Source organism: Hyla sarda, chromosome 3 (assembly GCF_029499605.1).
Source record: "Hyla sarda isolate aHylSar1 chromosome 3, aHylSar1.hap1, whole genome shotgun sequence".
Classification (NCBI taxonomy): domain Eukaryota; kingdom Metazoa; phylum Chordata; class Amphibia; order Anura; family Hylidae; genus Hyla; species Hyla sarda.
The window spans coordinates 194548622-194571817 of record NC_079191.1 but is presented as its reverse complement, the minus strand read 5'-3'; the positions used below and the strand labels follow the sequence as shown (position 1 = coordinate 194571817).

At 40.1% G+C, this 23196-nt stretch overlaps 1 protein-coding gene across 2 annotated transcripts in view; it reads right to left on the bottom strand.

The window, feature by feature from the left end:
• Positions 1–23196, bottom strand: part of LOC130361992 (isoaspartyl peptidase/L-asparaginase-like) — a 170322-nt gene that overhangs the window by 82086 nt on the left and 65040 nt on the right. The window contains exon 1 of one of the 2 annotated variants that reach the window (XM_056565805.1): positions 20866–20899. The exons of the other annotated variant lie outside the window; for it this stretch is intronic. The gene's annotated coding sequence lies outside the window, so the exon portion shown is untranslated. Of the gene's footprint in view, positions 1–20865; positions 20900–23196 lie in introns of those variants that run through there. 2 annotated transcript variants of the gene reach the window in all.

The window sequence follows — 23196 nt, the reverse complement described above, 5'->3', positions numbered from 1 at the left end:
GAATAAAAAATTACCTCAATTGTAATTCCACTCATTGCATTTACATTATAGAATGTCAAGCCTGCGCCAAAAAATATATGGGTTACACCATACGCAAGCTTAAAATACGTTTTTAGAACATATGAATGATATCACCAACTCATCCATAAGAAATCGATCTAGTGCATCATTACATTTCATACAAGAACACAACAGAGACTTCAAATCCATACAAGTATATGGCATCGAAAAAATACGCAAAAATATCAGAGGAGGTGACATAGAATGTAAATTGATGGATAGGGAGGCTTTCTGGAAGTTCACATTGAACACCAGAATGCCCCATGATTCCATTTGGGCATAAGTGAACTTGGATTCAGACGTTTTTCCTGTGTTTTACTATGTCAAAATATTTTCCAATTTTGAGTCAGTTTTTTCGCATTGGACAGCACTGTCTTCCAACCTCCCATGGTTATAACATTTAACTTGCCAAGTTTTCATCTATAGTATAACCATTTTCCCAACTGGAATCGCATTGCTTGAATGTTTGAATATTTCTCATAGTTTTTAACCATATGTTTTCCGACATGCTCTTGGTAGCAGCCGGTTAATTTTAACATGTCTAGCTCACCTGTGAATTGCCTATATCTAGGCACCAAGAAGTAGAGAAGGTATCTTTTGACAAAGATCGCATACACTCGAAACACATCAAGATCTTTCAGATGCTGTGAAGTGTATCAGCTCCATGCTATTTTATAGAGGATATGAAAATAAAGCTGCAATTTTCCTAAGTGCTGGATTATTGTTTTCTTCTTTTCACATTGGACACACGGAGTCTAGGTGGTGAATCTGAGCACAGGAGTTAGCATGTGAGCTGGACTTTCTATACCCCAATATTTGTGGACCTGACTGTACTTTTAGATGTCTTCTTTATTTTTACACCTTTCTTTTTATTAACATTTAAATGAATTATAAGCCTAACAATTTTACTTGAAATTTTGAATATTTTGGAAATTTGAAAAGTACATCTTTTTTATGTGCAAATTACCCATTTTAAAAACTAGAACCCTGAAGGTATTCACTAGGGGATATTTTAACACTATAGCTTTTTGGCAGGAATTATTACAAGGTCAGTATAAAAAACTGACATTTGCTTTTTTTTCACAAATACATAATTTGTGGGACAAATTTTTAGTACATCGCTTCTGATATTGAAAGAAATGCACCACATATTTGGCCATGTGGCGGGACCCAGAAGTAAAGAAGCACCATTTGGCTTTTAGGGCATCATTTTAGGCCAAATGAATTATGGGCCACATGCCTGCAAAGAGTTTTAACTGACAGAATCATACAGAACCCCACAAATGACCCCATTTTGGAAACTACACCCCCAATAGTATTTACCTAGACTAAAAGGGATTATTTTTAGTCCTTTATGTGTGGCTGGAATGGTTACAAAGTGAATGGAAAAAAATGAAATTATTTTATTTTTTCCCCACAAATGCATCATTTGTGGGACATATTTTTTGTACATTGTGTCTGCAAAGGAGAAATGCGCCCCATATTTTAGGCCATATTTGATTGCTTTGGTGGGATCCAGAAGGAAAGGAGCACCATTCGGATTTCAAGACATCTTTAAAAAAATGATAGACCCCACTCCATGTCTGCAAAAGATCGGACCTGGCAGAGCCACACGACACCACCACAAGTGTCATAAATATGTATTAGCGGGACCAGGGACCACTCTGATTGGTCCTTAGTCGGCTAGCAAAAATGCACAGCTGTCTGTGAAAGTTGAAGTTCCTGATGGATATATTCGTCATGTTGTGGGAACAAACACCCGCTCATGGTGAATATCTCCATCATTGGAATAAATACATTAAATAAAATAAAAAATAAAATAAAAACTGATTTTTTATTTTATTGGAGGGGGTGGGAGGTTATAGTCCCCATTCATACTGCATTTCTGCAGTATGTTAGAGGTGTCATTATGTTAGAGGTGCTGGCCTTATGACAAAAAAGGCATGGAAGAGAGAGAGGTGGTATCTGGTAACTATAGAAACAAGTACACAAAGCGATTGTTTGAGTTAGTGATTGTGTGTCTGTATACATGAGTGTGAAGTATACAAGTGAGTGTAAGTATAAAAGTGAGAGGGATTTATCAGATCCAACAAAAAAACTTTTTTTATATATCACTCAGTACCTAATCTTGACCATGTGTGTCTAGCACCTTTATTTATATTTTTTATTGTACTTTTAATTTTGCTCACTTGTCTGAATTCCTCTCAAAGGAAGGAGCGTGGCCTCACTGTGCAGGTCTCCACCCCCTCCCTCAGTATGCTGTCTGCTCACATCTTTCCTAGCATTGGCAAAACTACAACTCCCAGCTTGCCCTCACTGACAGTAGTGGGACACAAGCTGACAGTGGGAGGATTTTTCCTCCAGCTGTGTGCCCTGCGCTCATATCTGGGAATCAAGGAAGTGGGTCCATGACACATGGACACAGCAGGACTAGTATGTGTCCAAGAAGGCAGGGGGGCAGTTGTTTGACTGGCTTATCAGTATGAAATACTGAAAATGTTCTAATAAAAGCAATTGCAAAACCTATTGGTTGCATGCTTTACAACATATCAAAAGTTTTTGTATCTGACAGTACCCATTTAAGAGACTTTAAATTCAGGGAGTTTAATTGAAATATTAGATTTTTTTTTTTTTTTTTTTTTACTGTTAATTTTTGCAATTCCCAAATCTAGTATGGCCTCCATGTTGGAAAAAGCAGTCCCGTGTGCATCTTGCACAATATATGCAACCCTGGCACATTGCATATTGTTGTGTGAGATGTGAGCGAGTTGGTAATTTGGAAGCCCAGATCCTGGATCGAGAGGAGCAACTGGCAAGATTGAGACGCATTGACAACTTGGAGAGGAGTCTCCTGCTCACTGAGCAAGTACTCTCTGGGGTAGAGGTGGGGGAGGATAGTCAGACAGCTAGCTGGGTTACAGTTAGAAAATGGGGTAGAGAGAAAAGTGTCAGGAAGGCTAGTCCTGAACTTGCACACCCCAACAAGTTTGCCCGGTTGGCAGATGAGGGGGATGCAATTTCAGAGCTAGCAGTACTGCAGCAGGACTCTGCCTCTGATCGCCATGGGGGTGTCTGCTCCAGTAAGGTGGGAGGGAGGAGTGCAGGGCAGGCCAGACAGGCCAGACAGGTACTGTAGTGGGGGACTCAATTATTAGGGGGACAGATAGGGAGCGATCTGTCACAAAGACCGGGATTGCTGAACAGTTTATTGTCTTCTTGGCGCTTGAGTTCGGCACATCGCGGATCGGGTTGGCAGGTTGCTGGGTGGGGCTGAAGAGGACCCAGCAGTCATGGCACATATTGGCACCAATGACAAAGTAAGAGGTAGGTGGACTGTCCTTAAAAAGGATTTCAGGGACATAGGCCGCAAGCTTAATGCAACGACCTCCAAGGTAATATTTTCTGAAATACCTGTACCACGAGCCACACCAGAGAGGCAGCAGGAGATTAGGGAGGTAAACAAGTGGCTCAGAAGCTGGTGTAGGAAAGAAGGGTTTGGGTTCATGGAGAACTGGGCTGACTTCGCTGTTGGATACAGGCTCTACCGTAGGGACCGGCTGCACCTCAATGGGGGAGAAGCAGCTGTGCTTGGGGAGAAGATGGCTAGAATGGTGGAGGAGTGTTTAACCCCTTAAGGACCGGGGTTTTTTCCGTTTTTGCATTTTCGTTTTTTGCTCCTTGCCTTTAAAAAATCATAACTCTTTCAACTTTGCACCTAAAAATCCATATGATTGCTTATTTTTTGCACCACCAATTCTACTTTGTAATGACGACAGTCATTTTGCCCAAAAATCTACGGTGAAACGGAAAGAAAAATCATTGTGCGACAAAATTGAAAAAAAAAAACGCCGTTTTGTAATTTTTGGGGGCTACCGTTTCTACGTAGTAAATTTTTCGGTAAAAATAACACCTTATTTTTATTCTGTAGGTCCATACGATTAAAATGATACCCTACTTATATAGGTTTGATTTTGTCATACTTCTGGAAAAAATCATAACTACATGCAGGAAAATTAATACGTTTAAAATTGTCATCGTCTGACCCCTATAACTTTTTTATTTTTCCGTGTATGGGGCGGTATGAGGGCTCATTTTTTGCGCCGTGATATGAAGTTTTTAACGGTAAAATTTTTGCATTGATAGGACTTATTGATGATATAAATGATATAAAAAGTGGCCAAAAATGCACTATTTTGGACTTTGGAATTTTTTCGCGCGTACGCCATTGACCGAGCGGTTTAATTAACAATATATTTTTATAATTCAGACATTTCCGCACGCGGTGATACCATATATGTTTATTTTTATTTTTATTTACACTGTGTTTTTTTTTTATGGGAAAAGGGGGGTGATTCAAACTTTTAATAGGGGAGGGGTTAAATGATCTTTATTTTTTTTAAACTTTTTTTTTGCAGTGTTATAGCTCCCATAGGGATCTATAACACTGCACACACTGATCTTTATCATTGATCATTGATCATTATCAATCGATGATTCTGCCGCTTGACTGCTCATGCCTGGATCTCAGGCACTGAGCAGTCATTCGGCGATCGGACAGCGAGGAGGCAGGTAGGGACCCTCCCGCTGTCCTGTAAGCTGTTCGGGATGCCGCGATTTCGCCGTGGCTATCCCGAACAGCCCACTGAGTTAGCCGGCAGTTTTTACTTTCACTTTTAGCCGCATGGCTCAGCTCTGAGCGCGCGGCTAAAGGGTTAATAGCGCGCGGCGCCGCGATCGGCACTGTAAATTATTTGAGGGTTTTGTAAGGGATGCTATTTTGGAGTATCTTGATAAAAATAAATGTATGACCCCATATCAGCATGGCTTTATGAGGGATCGGTCCTGTCAAACTAACCTGATCAGCTTTTATGAGGAGGTGAGCTCCAGACTGCACCAGGGGCAATTGCTGGATGTCGTATATCTGGATTTTTCCAAAGCATTTGACTGTACAAATCACACCTGGAATACTGTGTACAGTACTGGGCACTAGTGTACAAGAAAGATATAGTGGAGCTGGAGAGGGTTAAAAGATGGGCAACCAGGGTAATACGGGGATTGGGAGGACTACAGTACCCAGAAAGATTATCAGAATTGGGGTTATTTAGTTTAGAAAAATGAAGGCTTAGAGGCGACCAAATAACTATGTATAAATATATCAGGGGACCTCACAGAGATCTCTCCCATGATCTATTTATACCCAGGACTGTATCTATAACAAGGGGGCATCCTCTACGTCTAGAGGAAAGAAGGTTTCTGCAACAGCACAGACGGGGGTTCTCAACTGTAAGAGCAGTGAGACTGTGGAATTCTCTGCCTGAGGAGGTGGTCATGGTAAACTCTGTAAAATAAATTTAAAAGGGATCTGGGTGCATTTTTGAAGAATAATAACATTACAGGTTATGGATTCTAGAACTATATCAACTTAGTAGGGACTCATTATGGTTATCGGTTGAACTTGATGGACTCTTTTTTCAACATTATGAACTATGTTACTGTGTTTCTAAGGGATACTGCAGCAGTCTCATTAGTTTTGGTGGCCCAAACATAGTCACCTAGTGACACTTTCCGCTAGTATATTCTAATTTGGCGTGACTCTGAAATGAATGGGGATGCTACAGTATACTTTGGCATCACTTTTTTGACGTGATGCTGATGGATGCCTCTAATATACTGCAGAAATGATGAATTAGGCCTTTGTAAAAAAAAAATTATAAAATTTGTCTCATGGAGCACATCTGCAGCATATTTGCATATTTCACACTGTGAATGCCTGCCGGCAGTCATAAGAGCGAGCACACTTTTGCGGCTGGGTAGCTTTGTGTGTCAGCTCATGAGTGCCAATGGGAAATCCGCCGCTACGAGCAGATACACAGAGCTACCCCGCCCCAGCAGGGGGCTCGCTCTTGTAACTGCCATCGGCGCATCCGCAGCATGAAATACCCTTATTTATTTTTCATTATTTTTATTTATTCATTTATTTATTTAAAAAAAAGGTATTTCAATTTTATTTTTTTAACTTTTATATATATATATATATATATATATATATATATATATATATATATATATATTTTTTTTTTTACTTTCATTTTTTATGCTTTTGAGTACTCAGTATTCCAAAGCACTGCAGTAATATGCTGCCTGTCAGTTTTAGACTGGCAGTCAGCATATTGCTGACATTTACCTGCGGCAAACCTGGAGGCCTTTGAAAGACCCCCAGCTGCCCAGGTAAGCAGCAGCACCCCGCGATCATTTTGGGGTGCTGCTGGAGAGAGAGAGAGGGAGCCACTGTCAAACTCCTTACAGCTTGTGGTCGCTTCCGACTTGGCTGTAAGGGTTAAACTGCTGGGACCAAAGTTTACTATGGTCCTGGCAGAGCGGCAGGGTCCCGGCTGTGTGTTACAGCTGAGACTCTGGCTGCGATCTCTTGGGTACACTGGGCAGTACCCACGAGATCAATGGACGTGTATTCTCGTTCAGGTGTGCACAACACCTCCATGTTCTTGATTGTCAAGGGCTTAAGGGGGTACTCCATCCCTAGACATCTTATACTCTATTCAAAGGATAGGGGATAAGACAGGTAAGTTAAGGTCTTTGGGTTTGGAAATTTTAGTTTGTAACTGAATTGAACACTGGCTCATGGATCGTACCCAGAGAGTGGTGGTCAATGATTCGTACTCTGATTGGTCCCCGGTTATTAGTGGTGTACCCCGGTTATTAGTGGTGGGCCCGCTGTTGTTTAATTTATTTATCAATGATATAGAGGATGGTATTAACAGCTCTGTTTCTATCTTTGCAGATGACACCAAGCTTTGTAGCACGGTACAGTCTATAGAGGATGTGCATAAGTTACAAGATGACTTGGATAGACTAAGTGTCTGGGCATCCACTTGGCAAATGAGGTTCAATGTGGATAAATGTAAAGTTATGCATCTGGGTACTAATAACCTGCATGCGTCGTATGTCTTAGGGGGGATTAAACTGGCAGAGTCACTGGTAGAGAAGGATCTGGGTGTACTTGTAGATCACAGACTACAGAATAGCATGCAATGTCAGGCTGCTGCTTCCAAAGCCGGCAGGATATTGTCATGTATCAAAAGAGGCATGGACTCAAGGGACAGGGACATAATACTCCCCCTTTATAAAGCATTGATACGGCCTCACCTGGAATATGCTGTTCAGTTTTGGGCACCTGTCCATAAAAGGGACACTGCGGAGTTGGAAAGGGTGCAGAGACGCGCGACTAAACTAATATGGGGCATGGATCATCTTAGCTATGAAGAGCGATTAAAGGAGTTACAATTGTTTAGTCTTGAGAAGAGACGTTTAAGGGGGGATATGATAAACGTATATAAGTATATTAATGGCCCATACAAAAAATATGGAGAAAAACTGTTCCAGGTTAAACCCCCCCAAAGGATGAGGGGGCACTCCCTCCGTCTGGAGAAGAAAAAGTTTAGTCTCAAGGGGCGACACGCCTTCTTTACCGTGAGGACTGTGAATTTATGGAACGGTCTACCTCAGGAACTGGTCACAGCAGGAACAATTAACAGCTTTAAAACAGGATTAGATACATTCCTGGAACAAAATAACATTAATGCTTATGAAGAAATATAAAATCCCATCCCTTCCCCAATATCGCGCCACACCCCTACCCCTTAATTCCCTGGTTGAACTTGATGGACATATGTCTTTTTTCGACCGTACTAACTATGTAACTATGTAACTATGTAAGATGTCTGATTGCGGGGGGGGGGTCCGGCCCCTGGGACCCCTATCATTAGGGCATAAGATGTCTAGGGGTGGAGTATCCCTTTAAAGTATTATGCACATCAAATAATGAATGGATTAAATCTATTTTTTTTTTCAATTTATTTCCCTATTTAACAATATAATCCATCCCACTAAATATCTTCCTATGGCTACAGTGCCAAAAACATAAATGTTCAGTTTTAGAGGCCAAAGTAGGATGCACAATTTTGAATGGATTCTGCAGTTTAATAAAAACAAACATTTTGAGGTAAATCTATCAGTACTTGCTCAAAGCTGTGATCCAGCATTAATAGACTTCATTCTTTATATAGAGAAGGTTACCTACATAGTAAAAAGAGCATTTAAATGATCCACAGTTATTCAATACAATGATTACCAGATTGATTGAGTATCTCACTTGAAGGTACAAAGGTTAGCTGTCACTTATATCTGCATATGCACAGTCAAAAAGAAACGTAAAGCAATACACAATCAATAAGCTCCTAAATATGGCTGATTTCCATCATTGACTTTGGTAAAAGCCGATATATTCACATGAATAATTGAACAGCAAACTCTCAATATCCATATAGTGTCTGATGTATCTAAGACTACATAAACTGAGAAATGGAAAAACTTTCTTCTCATTCATTTTCCACTTTTTTAAATACTTAGAATTCTATTGTTGGTAACTACAAATAATATTTCTACTAGTACTTCAACAATTACTACTACTTATTATTTTTATTATTAATAATAACAATAATGATGATAATAATAATGTGAATCGTACCTTTACTGAAACGTTAAAAAGAAGTGTGGTGGACCATCGGGTGAAATGGCGGGACCACGGGTGTAGCGGTGAGAGTGGTGGTATTAACTTCAGGGGCTGGCTGGTATTAATCCCTGGTGTTCGTGACACTAGTGTGGTTTTTGGGTTCCGGAACACCACACGTCCGGATTCTCCGCTATCCCAATTACTAAAAGGGAAATAAGAGTCCACAACCAGGTATGGTCAAACAGAGGCTTTTCTGAGTTAGAAGACAGGTGGAATTATCTTCACAGCTGAGGCCAGAATTCCCAGAGAGGTGGCCAGGACCCAGAGGACCTCACAGCTTGCTGGACTAATATACTTGTAGTTAACTTGATGTGAAATTAGACTTGACTTGACTATTTGCAGGACTTGACTACTTGTAGCGACAGCAGACATAGACTTGAGACTTACTTGACTGTAGCTTTTTGGGTCTTCCAGATGCTAATCACTTGCAGACATCTGTACTGGCTGGTTCTTAGTAAACGAAGAGAGAGCATTGTAATGGCTGCCCCTTTATATAGTGGTAGGCTAGACTAAAGTCCATTGGTCAAGCTGCGGGTCATAGGTTAAGCTGGTGCTCTCTGGGAGAACATGTGACAACAAATCATGTGACAGCATAACATAACTTGTGACAGACTTACACAGGTCCTTGAGACCTCCCACAGGTCCTCTATACTACCTATTATTAGGGATCCTGTCTAGGCATTAAAGTGACACACACGCCTTTATGAAACCAACAGGGGGAAAGCTTGCAGGGGAGCCCCCCAGGTCACTGAGGGACTCAACCTGACTGGGCCTAAGGGTAGACACCATTTTTAATTGAATCAATAACAGGAAAATATAAAAATATCTAATGCAGAAAGGAAACTTGTCATTACTTTCATGTTGCCCGTGCCACAAGTCATTGGGGGTGGTCCCAGCAGTGTCCCCCTTTCCATGATAGATTACTGCTGGGGGTGCTTACAGAAGTCACTGCGGACCGCCTCAATGATTCATGGTTCAGGTAGCATGAACAAGGGGTTGTACTTTATCTCTATGTAATGTCCCAGTACAGGACATGGTCCTGTACTACCCTTAGGCCCTCTCAGGTTGGCATCCTCAGTGACCTGGGGGCTCCCCTGCAGGGTCTCTCCCCGTTGTTTCCAGAATGTTGTGTATACTGCTTTAATGTATAGACAGGATCCTAATGTATAGATAGAGCAGAGCATCTGTGAGAGGTTGTCTCAAGGACCTGTAAGTCTGTCACATGTTATGTTATGCAGTCACATGATTTGTTGTCACATGTTCTCCCAGAGAGCACCAGCTTAACCTATGACCCGCAGCTTGACCAATGGGACTTAGTCCAGCACCCCACTATAAAAAGGAGCGGCCATTACAATTCACTCTCTTCTCTTATGATCTTTGCTGAGGAACAGTTAACACCAGATATCTCAGTGCAAGTGACCAGCTAACTGGAAGGCCACAAAGCTACAGTCATTCCAGTAAGTCAAAAGTCTATGTCTTCTGACACTTCAAGTAGTCAAGTCCTGCATATATTCAAGCCTCAAGATAATTGTCTCATGTCTATTACAAGTATAATTGGTCCCAGCAAGCTGCGAGTTCTTCTGAGTTCCTGGCCTTCTCTCTGGGAATCTGGCCAGCTGTGAAGATAATTCCATCTGTCTTAAACTCAGTAAAGCCTCCATTGAGCCATAACTGGTTGTGGACTCTCCTTTCCTTAACTAGCCGTTGGAATAGCGAAGATACCATTCATGTGGTTCCGGTACCAAAGACCACTCTGGTTTCACGAACACTAGGGGTTAATAACATCTGGCCCCACCACCTACACCGCTACACCCGTGGTCCACCACATCTATTATGTCACATACTGCAAGTCCAACTCTGCCCTGTAGCTAATAGATTAAGTTTCTGAAAGCGAGACTCCTCATAGCCTCAGAATGCTTTAAGATGTCTTTAATAACAGAAATACTAAAAATAATGATTATTCTAATTTATTGAAAATTATTTTATGTAAAATAGTTACCGGTACTTATTTCATATTTTGCATTAATTGATAAATGAATAGTTATTATACTGTGCATATGTAGTGGTATACTTGTGTATTTTTACATATCTTTAGTCTAGAAAAAAGTATCTTTGCTTATTTGCATTTGGAGATGATCTTTCTTTATGATAAATTGTCTGTAATTCACCATGTACCACAATAGATTTTGACATAATTTTTTCCTGTGCGCTACTTTGTTTGTGTAGTACAACTAAACAGAAAGCAAAGCATTTTCAGATTATATTAACAAAAGCAGTCAGCCTTAAAACCCACAATTTATTTCAAAAGTTACCAATTACCCAGCTGAATACTTAGCAATGCTCAAGAACTGCATGGGATTTCAAAGGTTTATTAAACATTATCAGGTTAATTATTATTGTTATAAATTGTTTGCATTACACCATTAGCAACAAGGATAGATTTGTAGTAATTTATATGTAAAATATTTAGTCTTTAATCTTAATTAATAAAAAGCCTAAGGCGAGAAATATTAATCTGCTTTGCCTTAACACAATTAGAAATTAAGGGGTTCCTGTCAGAAGCTGGGCCGTAAATAAAATTCATAGGGCCCCATAGTAAAAATCTGGATCTGGCCCCCCTGATTTTGCTACAGGGCCCCACTAACCCCTCCTGCCGTTTCCCCACCTCCTGAACTTTGCTTTCTGTGCAGCAGAACTCTTTATGGAGCTATGGAGTGGCTGAACTGGAGCCTGATTCAGCAGTGCGCTGGTAATCTCCTGCCAGGCACCCAAACTAAGATTGAAGCAATGATTTACATGCCTGGCCCGTCATAGTGAGTTTTGCTGTACCAACAGTATAGTTTAGGAGGTGAGGGAAGGTTTACAATTGATGGTGTGAGGACCATGTATTTAGACCACACAACTGGAGTCAGGCCCTTCTGTCCCATATGCAGTTACGTGGTCTGCCTTTATACACCCTATGTTGGTGTCTTCTGTGAGTTTTACTAAGAAAAAGCTTATTATGACATATTACTATAATACCTTATTATTTATACCTTGTAACATTTTATACATGCATATTGTATCATGTATGATACTTGACTGTGTAGGACGCTGCCATTTATATGTGCGATATGTATTATTTTACATTGTACAGCTGTATTTTACTTGGGTCTGCATCATGGACTAATGGTGTGTTATAATTTTGTTTAGGCATATGCTAAATGGATTGGTTGTCCTGGTTCCTTCCTTCATGGCCTAGTCCTGTGTCATCCTAGAGCCATGTGTTTAATATATGCTAGGAAAGTGCATGCTAGTTTTTATGCCAGTGGGTGGTAACAAACTTGTTGTTAGAGAAAGGAAGTACTGCAAATTGGTGTCTGACAGGCCGGGCTAAACAGTTGTGCAAGTATTATTGATGCTCCTACACCAAGTTATGCAATTGCTACCGAGGTCCTGACTTTTACGCTAGGACAGAGTTCTAAGTGAGACAAGTCCAGATTTCCCACCAGTTTAAGGCCAACTGCCCGCTTCTCTTTGCCTACTGTAAGAAATTGTCATTTAGGCTACTGTGTCCTACAGCAGAATTGGGCAGTGTCCCAAAGGGGCTAAGCAAGAATGGCAGTACAGTTGAGCAAAGCTTTTGTGTGCATGCCATCTGGAAAGATCTAAGCCTGCTAGTTAAAGCAGTTCCAAATTCAAGAATTCCCCATTCTGAGTATGGCTTCTTTTTCTCATTGATTGTGTGCTCATTGCATCCCCTGAAATAAGCATTGGCTCTGGGCAATGATGCACCTGCACTTTTACCTCATCCATGTAACTTACAAACTAATAAGCATGGTAAAATTACTGAAATAAGTACACAATAAACTCTGTACTCTAATGCTAATAGGGTGTGAATAACGTCCTATTTCATTATCTGGTTTTTCATGAGTAATTGTCAAAGAGCTGCTCCACTCCATCTTTTACTAGTCAATCCATTACAATTCCATGACCGTGTATTGTTTTTGAACGTTATTAACCACTATCAGGTGTGAATTCACTACAAAAACAGCGTTATTATCAAATTGTATCATATACACATTTCTACTGAGGAAGGGGTCGGAGGTCTTTGTTTCCCAGTACCCCGAAACGCGTTTAGAAATCTGGCACTATTCACACAGTTACCATCAGTGTCCATCTGCAAATATCTTGGCAACAGAGGAGTTAAATCTGTCCTACTCCGCCCTGCCTGGCTGTAACCTTACCATCTACTGCATCGCATAGCCTCATCTCCTGCTTCCACGTGGGACGCCAATCCCAGACCTTCCACCGCTCCCGGCGTACCATCATCATCAGACCCGTTGTCGCACCCGAGCCGACTGACACTCCTGCCGGAGTGCCAGACTAGTGCCGTCTGTGCTAAGCCGGTCAGCGAATGAGGTCCCCAGCGTTGAAACTGCTGCATGCTCCCCCGCTATCGGAGCTCACGGCACGCAACATCTATTTGCGCCCCCCTGCCAACGGGGCTGCTAAGGGAGACATATCAACCTGGGCCCCCCTCTACTCATTGGGGCACACGAGGAACACAAGGCTGCGACTTATCTATCACAACCTATCAAGCAAGAAGCAGTGGTGAGAGATACTCTGTATCATCCATTCATCAACTTTTTTATTACTTTTTTATTGATTTTTTCATTGACTTTATGTTACAATCATTTTACCACAAATCCAAACACCTTTTGCGGAATTATTTTATTTTTATTATTTTTTATCTGCAGATTTATCGACTCATTTGAATATTTATTTATTCATATATTTTTTTACATTTTGGATATCTCACTAGGGCCCAGTGAGATTTTCACTAGATAAATGCCAGTGTAATGTGATATTTTGTTATTATTTATATATCATATTTTATATTTTATAATCTGAATTAAAAACAATTTTTGAATAACGCTGTTATATCAATCCTTGCCCACACCATTATGCACCATTGGTGAGGTCCTAGAGGCATAAGCTATAGGTTTTCATTATTTTACATTATTGTTGCCGGTGGGGTCCGGCTTTAGCTTTAACTGCCTCGGTCCCTCTGTTGTGAGCTGCACCTTATTTTTAAGATTTGTAAATCAGTTTGCTGTGCCAAAATTATGCAGCAATTTGTTGCAAAAAAACATAAAAAAAAACATAGCAACCAATCAGATAACTTCTTTCACTTTAAAAAATGAAAGAAGCAATCTGATTGGTTGCTATGGGCAACTTTTCCTCTGGACAGGTTTTGATAAATCTCCCCCATTGTGTTTAACCTTGAAGGGAAAAGTCCCCCAGTTCATTGTCAGGGCATGCTGCATGTGTAGGGAAGTGGCTAGATGGCCTAGGTGTTATTTTTATGTTTTGATTATTTTTGTTTATTTTTGTTTATCCTGCAACCTGTTTAAAAAACCTGGCGAGGAGCCGGAATTGCAGAAAGGACTTGCTGTTTGCCAGTTTATTGTGAAAAAACATGTCCTTTGGCTACGGCAAAGGATGATCCCAGACTGAAACCCCTACACAATGTATAAAAATTGAGGCATCAGGATCATCTTTATTCAGTTACACCTATAGTACCTGTAATAAATAAGTGAAGTTTATGCAAGATTATAATTTTTTGAGTGGCCACTCCAATAGGAAATCCAGGTTCACATTCAGATAAATGGTCACTCCCAGCGGTCACTTGCATGCCCAGATGGCAGAGTTGAGAGACAGCTGCTGAAAGCAAAATCCACAATCAAGGATTCAAAGGGAGCTAGGCACATTTGTCCCAACTGATCGTAGCCTCTAAACTTTGCTATACTAAAATCCCCTAACCTCATTAGAAACTCTAACCATAAAAGCCAAAGACTTGATAGCCAAAGCAAATAGGAAAGGCAAGAGAGAACAACCCAATGTGAATGCCTCTTCCCAGAAGAAAGGCATTAGCAATTTTTTGACCCTGGATTCTTGGTCTAAGACTTGTATACTAACATTTGGACCCAGGACAGGTATCGAGGACCGAAATTCATCCACTTAATGATACACCACAAATAATGAAACTCAATACTGTCAAATAATTTGGCAGTGTCAAGGGAAAGAATGGGCATCGACCATTCTACAGTTAGTGAGTTTAAACTAACATACTGTAGATTTACCAATCATATTAAGCAAATGTGACCAAATTTTGTTTTGGAAAATCAAACCTTTTCCAAGTAGAATTTTTTGGGAATTTTAAAAAGATAAATTTCCAAAGCCCATAGCTGTTCTTTCCTTATTACACCTGAAATTCCATAGTAAAAATATGTAACGTACTTATACAAACATGTTTGCTTAAATTTAAAATAATCATACATAACATTCTAATAATTTAGCAAAATGTTGTTTGTCCTGGACATTTTAATATAATAAACTATTGTACAGATATAGCCCACCGGATTATCTTTAATGAAGGTATATTCTCTCCCACCATAAACGTGTTCACACCTTTATGTAGCGCCGTCTGAATCAATATTTCATATTCTCTTCGCTATTTAAAAACAAAATGAGAAATAAGAAAATGCCTTGAGTGATTGTTTGGTGTATGGAACAAACTGCAAAACATCCAGTGAAGACTTGCACACCACAGGGCAGATTAATCAATCACTTTTTTAATCATACTGGCAAGAGTGCAAGTCTATAAAAATAAAGCAACTTGCTTTTGGCTGTGGGTGATTCATTCTGCCATTAAAACGAGAGTTGCTCTTTCTGTGGCCTTTTTATTGTCTGTATTAATTTCCTCAGAAGAGCAACTCAGGTAATCTGGAAAGGCGACATTTATTCATTAGTGTCTTCAAGTTCCACATACATTTCAACTGATTCAGTATAAGCTCATTTCAGAAGCTCAACTTTCTTGTTGAACTAACACTTGTTACAATAAGGTATATCTAAAAACATTTTTGAGGAAATATATTAGGCCTTATATGATATGTTTCTGGCATCCACATGTTGCTAATTTTAACACAAGTCTTGACTTAAAAAGTGGGCAGGGTTTGAGGTAGTGTTAAAGCCCCCATGGTACTACTATATTTCCGAAATTTTGTTGTAAATTATAGCTGTAGTCTATACCAACTCATAGCTGAAATTTAGTTCAGGGTGTGGCTAAGAGGTGTACCTTATATTGTATGGTCCCCTGAGCTGTAATTTCTGTTACCATGTACTCCATATGATGTACTTTCATACAGTGTACACATATCCATACATATCAATGCCAAAATATATGCACTATGCATTATAGAGTGCAGGAAGAGATGTAAAGTGTAGCTTCTGGGTCTCAATGCAAAATTTGCAACAGGGCCCCATGTGCAATTTATAATACCAGTCTCTTATAGGGCAGATGTGGCATGGAGCTCCCTCAGGCGCCCGGACCCTGTGCGACAGCTACCTCTGCACCTTCTATAGTTCCAAGTGCAGGCATTATCTCCATAAAGCTGGCTAAATTACAGTGCTACAATACCTTTCAAAATAATATAATATACAGTGAGCAACATAAATAACCCTCATATAACGCTTAAAAATTATCAACATATCATGATCAAATTACAGGTCATTATATAAAGTAATCAAATAACAATTATATATACAATTAATGTTATAACTAGTGGTGGTCAAAAGCCTGGGTGCCGGCCAAAGGTTGCACATCCCTAAGGCCAGCCACATTTTTTTGAGGCATTCCAAAAAATAGGAAAAGGGGAGGGTGAGGGGGTAAAACAAAAGACATCACACACCCAGTATTCATCTATTAAAAAAAAAATAATTAAAGTCAAACACAAAATACAGAAAGTACAAACAATAGAGGGACTTGGACAAAACTAAATCCCAGGTGCAAATGCATACTATAACAACACATTGGTCCAATTTCTATCAATATCAGGTACATAGCTCCTTAATTAATAGTCAATACATTTTTCTTATATTACATTATTCATAAAAGATGAAAATGGTCAGTTAGCACATGTAATATTTTTTGTAATTGTATTTATTAACTCTTAAAGGGGTACTCCGCCCCTAGACATCTTATCCCCTATCCAAAGGATAGGTGATAAAATGTCAGATCGCCGGGGTCCCGCTGCTGGGGACCCCCAGGATCTCCGCTGCGGCACTGCACTATCATTACTGCACAGAGTGAATTCGCTCTGTGCGTAATGACGGGCGATACAGGGAATGGAGTAGCGGGACATCATGGCTCCGCCCCTCATGACATCACGGCCTACCCCCTGAATGCAAGTCTATGGCAGGGGGCGTGACAACCACCATGCCCCCGCCCATAGACTTGAATTGAGAGGGCGGGCCGTGACATCACGAGGGGCGGAGCAGTGACATAACGATGCTCCGGCCCTGTATTGCCCATCATTACGTGCAGAGCAAACTTGCTCTGTGCAGTAATGATAGCACGGTGCCGCAGTGGCGATCCCGGGGGTCCCCAGCAGCGGGACCTCGGCGATCTGACATCTTATTCCCCTATCCTTTGGACAACAGGATATTTCAACAGGATATTACTGAACTTTGTATTCTTTCTGGTCACTCTGCCACAAAGTTAATATTCTTGGAGTGCTGCAGTGATGGTTGACCTTCTGAAAGTTTCTCCCATCTGCATGCAGGATCTTTGGAGCTCAGCCAGAGTAACCATCAGATTCTTGGTCACCTCTCTTACCAAAGCTCTTCTTCCCCCATTACTTAGTTTGGTGGGACGGCCAGCCCAAGTTGGAGTCCTGGTTGCTCCACACTTCTTCCATTAAAGAATTATGAAGGCCACTGTGCTCTTGGAAACTTTCAATGTACAGTGAGGATCAAAAGTTTGGGCACCCCAGGTAAAAATTTGTATTAATGTGCATAAGCCAAGGAAAGATGGAAAAATTACAGCTTAGACATTCTTATAATATGTCAACAAAAGTTAGATTTTATTTCCGTCATTTACACTTTCAAAATAACAGAAAACAAAAAAATGGTGTCTGCAAAAGTTTGGGCACCCGGCAGAATTTATAGCATGCACTTCCCCCTTTGCAAAGCTGAGACTTGCCAGTGTCATGGATTGTTCTCAATCATCATCTGGGAAGACGAGGTGATGTCAATCTCAAAGGTTTTAAATGCCCAGACTCATCTGACCTTGCCCCAACAATCAGCACCATGGGTTCTTCTAAGCAGTTGTCTAGAAATCTGAAACTGAAAATAGTTGATGCTCACAAAGCTGGAGAAGGCTATAAGAAGATGGCAAAACATTTTCAGATGTCAATATCCTCTGTTCGCAATGTAATTAAGAAATGTCAGTCATCAGGAACAGTGGAAGTTAAAGCAAGATCTGGATGACGAAGAAAATATCAGACAGAACAGCTCACAGGATAGTGAGAAGAACAATTCAAAACCCACGTTTGACTGCACAATCCCTCCAGAAAGATCTGGCAGACACTGGAGTTGTGGTACACTATTCCACTATAAAGAAATACTTGTATAAATATGTTCTTCATGGAAGAGTCATCAGAAGAAAATCTCTTCTACGTCCTCACCACAAAAATCAGCATTTGAACTTTGCAAATGAACATATAGACAAGCCTTATGCATTTTGGAAACAAGTTCTGTGGACCAATGAGGATAAAATTGAATTTTTTGGCTGGAATTAGCAAAGGTACGTTTGGAGAAGAAGGGGAACAGAATTTAATGAAAACCTCTGTCCAACTGTTAAGCATGGGGGTGGATCAATCATGCTTTGGGGTTGTATTGCAGCCAGTGGCACAGGGAACATCTCACGAGTAGAAGGAAAACAAATTTTGGATGCTAACTTGATGCCATCTGTGAAAAAGCTGAAGTTAAAGAGAGGATGGCTTCTACAAATGGATAATGATCCTAAACACACCTCTAAATCCACGGGAGATTACATCAAGAGGCGTAAACTGAAGGTTTTGCCATGGCCTTCGCAATCTCCTGACCTCAACATAATTTAAAATCTATGGATAGACCTTAAAAGAGCAGTGCGTGACAGACAGCCCAGAAATCTCAAAGAACTGGAAGACTTTTGTGAGGAAGAATGGGCAAAGATACCTCAAACAAGAATTGAAAGACTCTTGGCAGGCTACAAAAAGCGTTTACAAGCTGTGATACTTGCCAAAGGGGGCAGTACAAGATATTAACTCTGCAGGGTGCCCAAACTTTTGCAGACACCATTTTTTTGTTTTCTGTTATTTTGAAAGTGTAAATGATGGAAATAAATTCTAACTTTTGCTGACATATTATAATAATGTCTAATCTGTAATTTGATGCCTTTTGGAGATTTTTCCATCTTTCCTTGGCTTCTTTATGCACATTAACACAAATTTTTACCTGGGGTGCCCAAACTTTTGATCCCCACTGTAGCCGATTTTTTTTTGTATCTTTTATCATAAATATACATATTTGACTTCTGGGAAGGAATTTGTTTCCCTAAGTTGGCGAAATTGGCACCTACCTATTCACCCACCTTATGGGGCTTTGTATTCCTCTGAAACAATGTGTAATTATTATAGAGTTTCATAAATTTTTAAGGGTTAAGTTTACTAAACTCATAAAAGCAGACAGGACACCCTAAAGGTTTTGTTCTGATTTAAATTTGTTTAGAAAATACTGCTGAATTTATTTAGAAGAAAGATAAACTGCGCATTTTTGCCCAATCACAACAGAAGTCCACACTCTATTTTATTTTTGTCTTCCAAAAATAAATATCACAAAATTTTAATATCATCTTTCTCCTCACACATTTTCAACCATACATAGAGAGAAAAAAATGTAATAAATTAATTAATTCATTAATCAATAAATAATTGGAATACTCTGAACTTGTGGTCGTTTTTGAAAACCAGCCTCTGAGCCCAAAATAGCTGAAAAATGCCCAAAGGATTACAAAAATGGCAAAATGAAAAACTCCAAGTGGATATGGCATATTGCAGTTTACTATTGACTTGCAGCTAGCATCTGGCTGTGGCATTTTTTCACAGAAAAAACGACATGAGGCAAAATGGGCATTTTTTTTGTGTTTTTGCGTGAAAAACCTCAGTGTAATTCCATCCTTAAACTGTTTTTGATACATGGCACCTTAGCGTTAACCTTTAAGTGATATGAAGGCAACAAACCATTGACACACAGGCCCAGATTTATCAAACTTTGTGAGAGAAGTGGAGAGATTTTTCCTCAGCAACCAATCACAGCTCAGCTAACGAGCTCTGGTAAAGTGAAACCTGAGCTGTGATTGGCTGTTGTGGTAAAATCTCTCCACTTTTTCTCTCACACAGTTTGATAAACCTGGGTCATAAACCCTTTACTGCACTGTCTTTAGCTGCATATTAGAACAAACCATTCTACCCTTTATGCAATTATTTTTTCACACCACCAAAACCATTTTTTCCTGTAAATACATTACTGGCCTTAAGCAAAATTCATTCTTTTCCAGAAAAAGGTTACAGATGCCACACAAATGTGAATGTGATTTATGGTTTAATAAATAACGCTGTTAAACATGTATTTTAGAGGTCATTATTGGAGCATAGAAATGCAATGTAAATATTGTAATTATTCTGCAAGAGCTGTAATGAGAGCTATACTTCAGAATTGGAAAAACACTATAGTGCAACAAAAGGCATGCTGGTTTGGCACCCACTTGACAGGTGTGAAATAGGAATAGAACTATTGCACACAGCATCTGCTTGCAACTGTCAGGAAATCACCATAGCAACAACTAAAGGATTTTGAAGTAAATGCTTACATCACATTGATATTTATTTTTTCTCAGGATTACATTTCATAAAATGTCACACAGGCTGAATGGGATATGTTAGCAGTTAATATTTAATTTTTTGTCAATATTTTCTGGCAGTTATTGAGTTATGGACCATTATTGGAACACTGGTTTTATGAAATAAAAGGAGTGATTAAAGTATAATTTCTTGTAATGAGATTGAGTGCTGAACTCTAAAGATGAGCTTTCTTTGTTTCCTCCCATTTATTTGCATAGCACCCTCTTGGTTGTGTTTACTGTTTAAGGACTTAGAGTGGTATTACATTGGTAGACTACTGCCCAATGTGAAGCCCGATTAACTTGATCAAATGGATACACTTAAACCCCTCAGGGGGACTAACCCTAGAACTAGGGAACCCCCCTAAAAATGTATATCTTAAAAGAGAACTCCAGAATGCAAAAATTGTCCCCCATACTACCAGCAGTAGAGAAATAAACAGGTACATACCTTCCTTCGCTCCCCTGGTGCCTCCGGTAACCATTTCTAGCCTCTGCTGCGATCCTCTTCCTGGTTGTCGGTGGTCGGGGAGTCATACTGCACTCAGCCAATCCCCGGCTGCAGTGAAGTCCCGACTTGGCCGGCAATAGGCTGAGCAGCAGTGTGACATTTTCAGCCCCGGCAGAAGGTGCCGGTGTAGTGAAGAATTTTGTGTCTTGAAGCGTTCTGTCACTGCCGATTAGCCTATCGCCGGCCGAGTCGGGACTTCGCTGTGGTCGGTGATTGGCTGAGTGCAGTATGACTCGTTGACCACCTGCAACCAGGAAAAGGATCGCGGCGGAGACCGGAGACGGTTACCGGAGGCACGGGGGGAGCGAAGGAAGGTATGTACATCTTTATTTTTTTTACTGCCGGCAGTATGGGGGACAATTTTTGTACTCTGGAGTTTTCTTGCATGTAGTCATGATTTTTTCCAGAAGTACGACAAAATCAAACCTATATAAGTAGGGTATCATTTTAACCGTATGGACCTACAGAATGATGATAAGGTGTCATTTTTACTGAAATATGCACTGCGTAGAAACGGAAGCCCCCAAAAGTTACAAAATTGTGTTTTTTCTTAGATTTTGTCGCACAATGATTTTTTTTTCCCGTTTCGCCGTGAACTTTTGGGTAAAATGACTAATGTCACTGCAAAGTAGAATTGGTGACGCAAAAAATAAGCCACAATATGGATTTCTAGGTGGAAAATTTTTAGGGTTATGATTTTTAGAATGTAAGGAGGAAAAAACGAAAGTGCAAAAACGGAAAAACCATGAGTCCTTAAGGGGTTAATGCCATGTTAAAATGTTGTGCAATTGATGCTAGAGAAATGTACCAATAAATTAAAAACCCAGTACAACCAGTGCTACTCTTTATTTTGTTACAGTAAACACAGACTAACCATTCATATTAGCACTAGAAGTGACCATGAATGTCCCTTCACCCATCCCTTCACCCATACTTAAGGACTGAGGGCGTACGGTCACGTTAATGGGGTTCAAACCATTCTCATGAGCGTAGAACGCTTTAAACCTGGTGGGTCCCTGTTGCTATGGGCAGCCAGGACCCACAGTTAATGCCAGGTACCGCTTATGCCCGGCATTAACCCTTTAGATGCAATGATCAAAGTTGATTGCGGCATCTAAAATGCGGGTTAACCAGTGCTGGTTAGCTCAGTGGAGCTGATTAGGACATCCACGGCGACATCGCAAGTCCCAATCAGCTGAGTGGACAGCGGGAGGGCTCTTACCTGCCTCCTCGTCGTTCGATCAGTCTTCTGCTGTTCCCAGCCAGCTATGCAGGCTGGAGCAGCAGAGCATTGATAACACTGATCAATGCTATGCTATGGCAAATCATTGAACAGTATATGCAATCAAAAGATTGCTTGGTATAGCCCCCTACGGGGACAAAAAAAAAGTTAATAAAAGTGAATTAACCCCTTTTCCCATTTAAAAAAAATATATAATGTAATAACAAATAAAAATAATCATATGTGTTACCGCCGCGTGCGTAAATGTCTGAACTAAAATAAAAGGTTAGCTAAACTGCACGGTCCAACACGTAAAAAAAATACCAAAGTCCAAAATTGTGCATTTTTGGTCACTTCATATACCATAAAAAAATTAACAAACAGCGATCAAAAAGTCCCATCAAAACAAAAATGGTACAGATAAAAACGACAGACCATGTTGCACAAAATGAGCCCCATATAGCCCCGTATGCGGAAAAATTTCAAAGTTATAGGGGTCAGAAGATGACAATTTTAAACATACACATTTTTGTGCATGTAGTTACTGTATAATATTTTTAAATTAGTCAAATAAAATAAAACCTACATAAATGGGATATCCTTGTGACTATATGGACCAAATAAAAATAAGGTGTAATTTTTACCAAAAATTGCACTGTGTAGAAACGGAAGCCCCCAAAAGTTACAAAATGGCATTTTTTTTATTTCACCCCACAAATATATATTATTTAGTTTTGTGGTAGGTTTTGTTATTAAATGATTGAAATAATTACCAAATACAACTGGTGATACAAAAAACAAGCCCTTATTTGGGTCAGTAGGCACAAAATTGAAAGCGTTATGATTTTTAGAAGGGGAGGAGGAAAAAAATGTAAGTGCAAAAACGAAAATTGGCCTGGTCCTTAAAGGGGCACTCGACTGCCTTAGTATTCAGAACATTTTGTTCCGAAAGATGGGTGCGGGCTGCGAGGGTTGAGAAGTCACGAACACTGGGGCAGTGGAGTAATCCTTTATCCCCTTAAAGGGGTTCTCCGGTGCTTAGACATCTT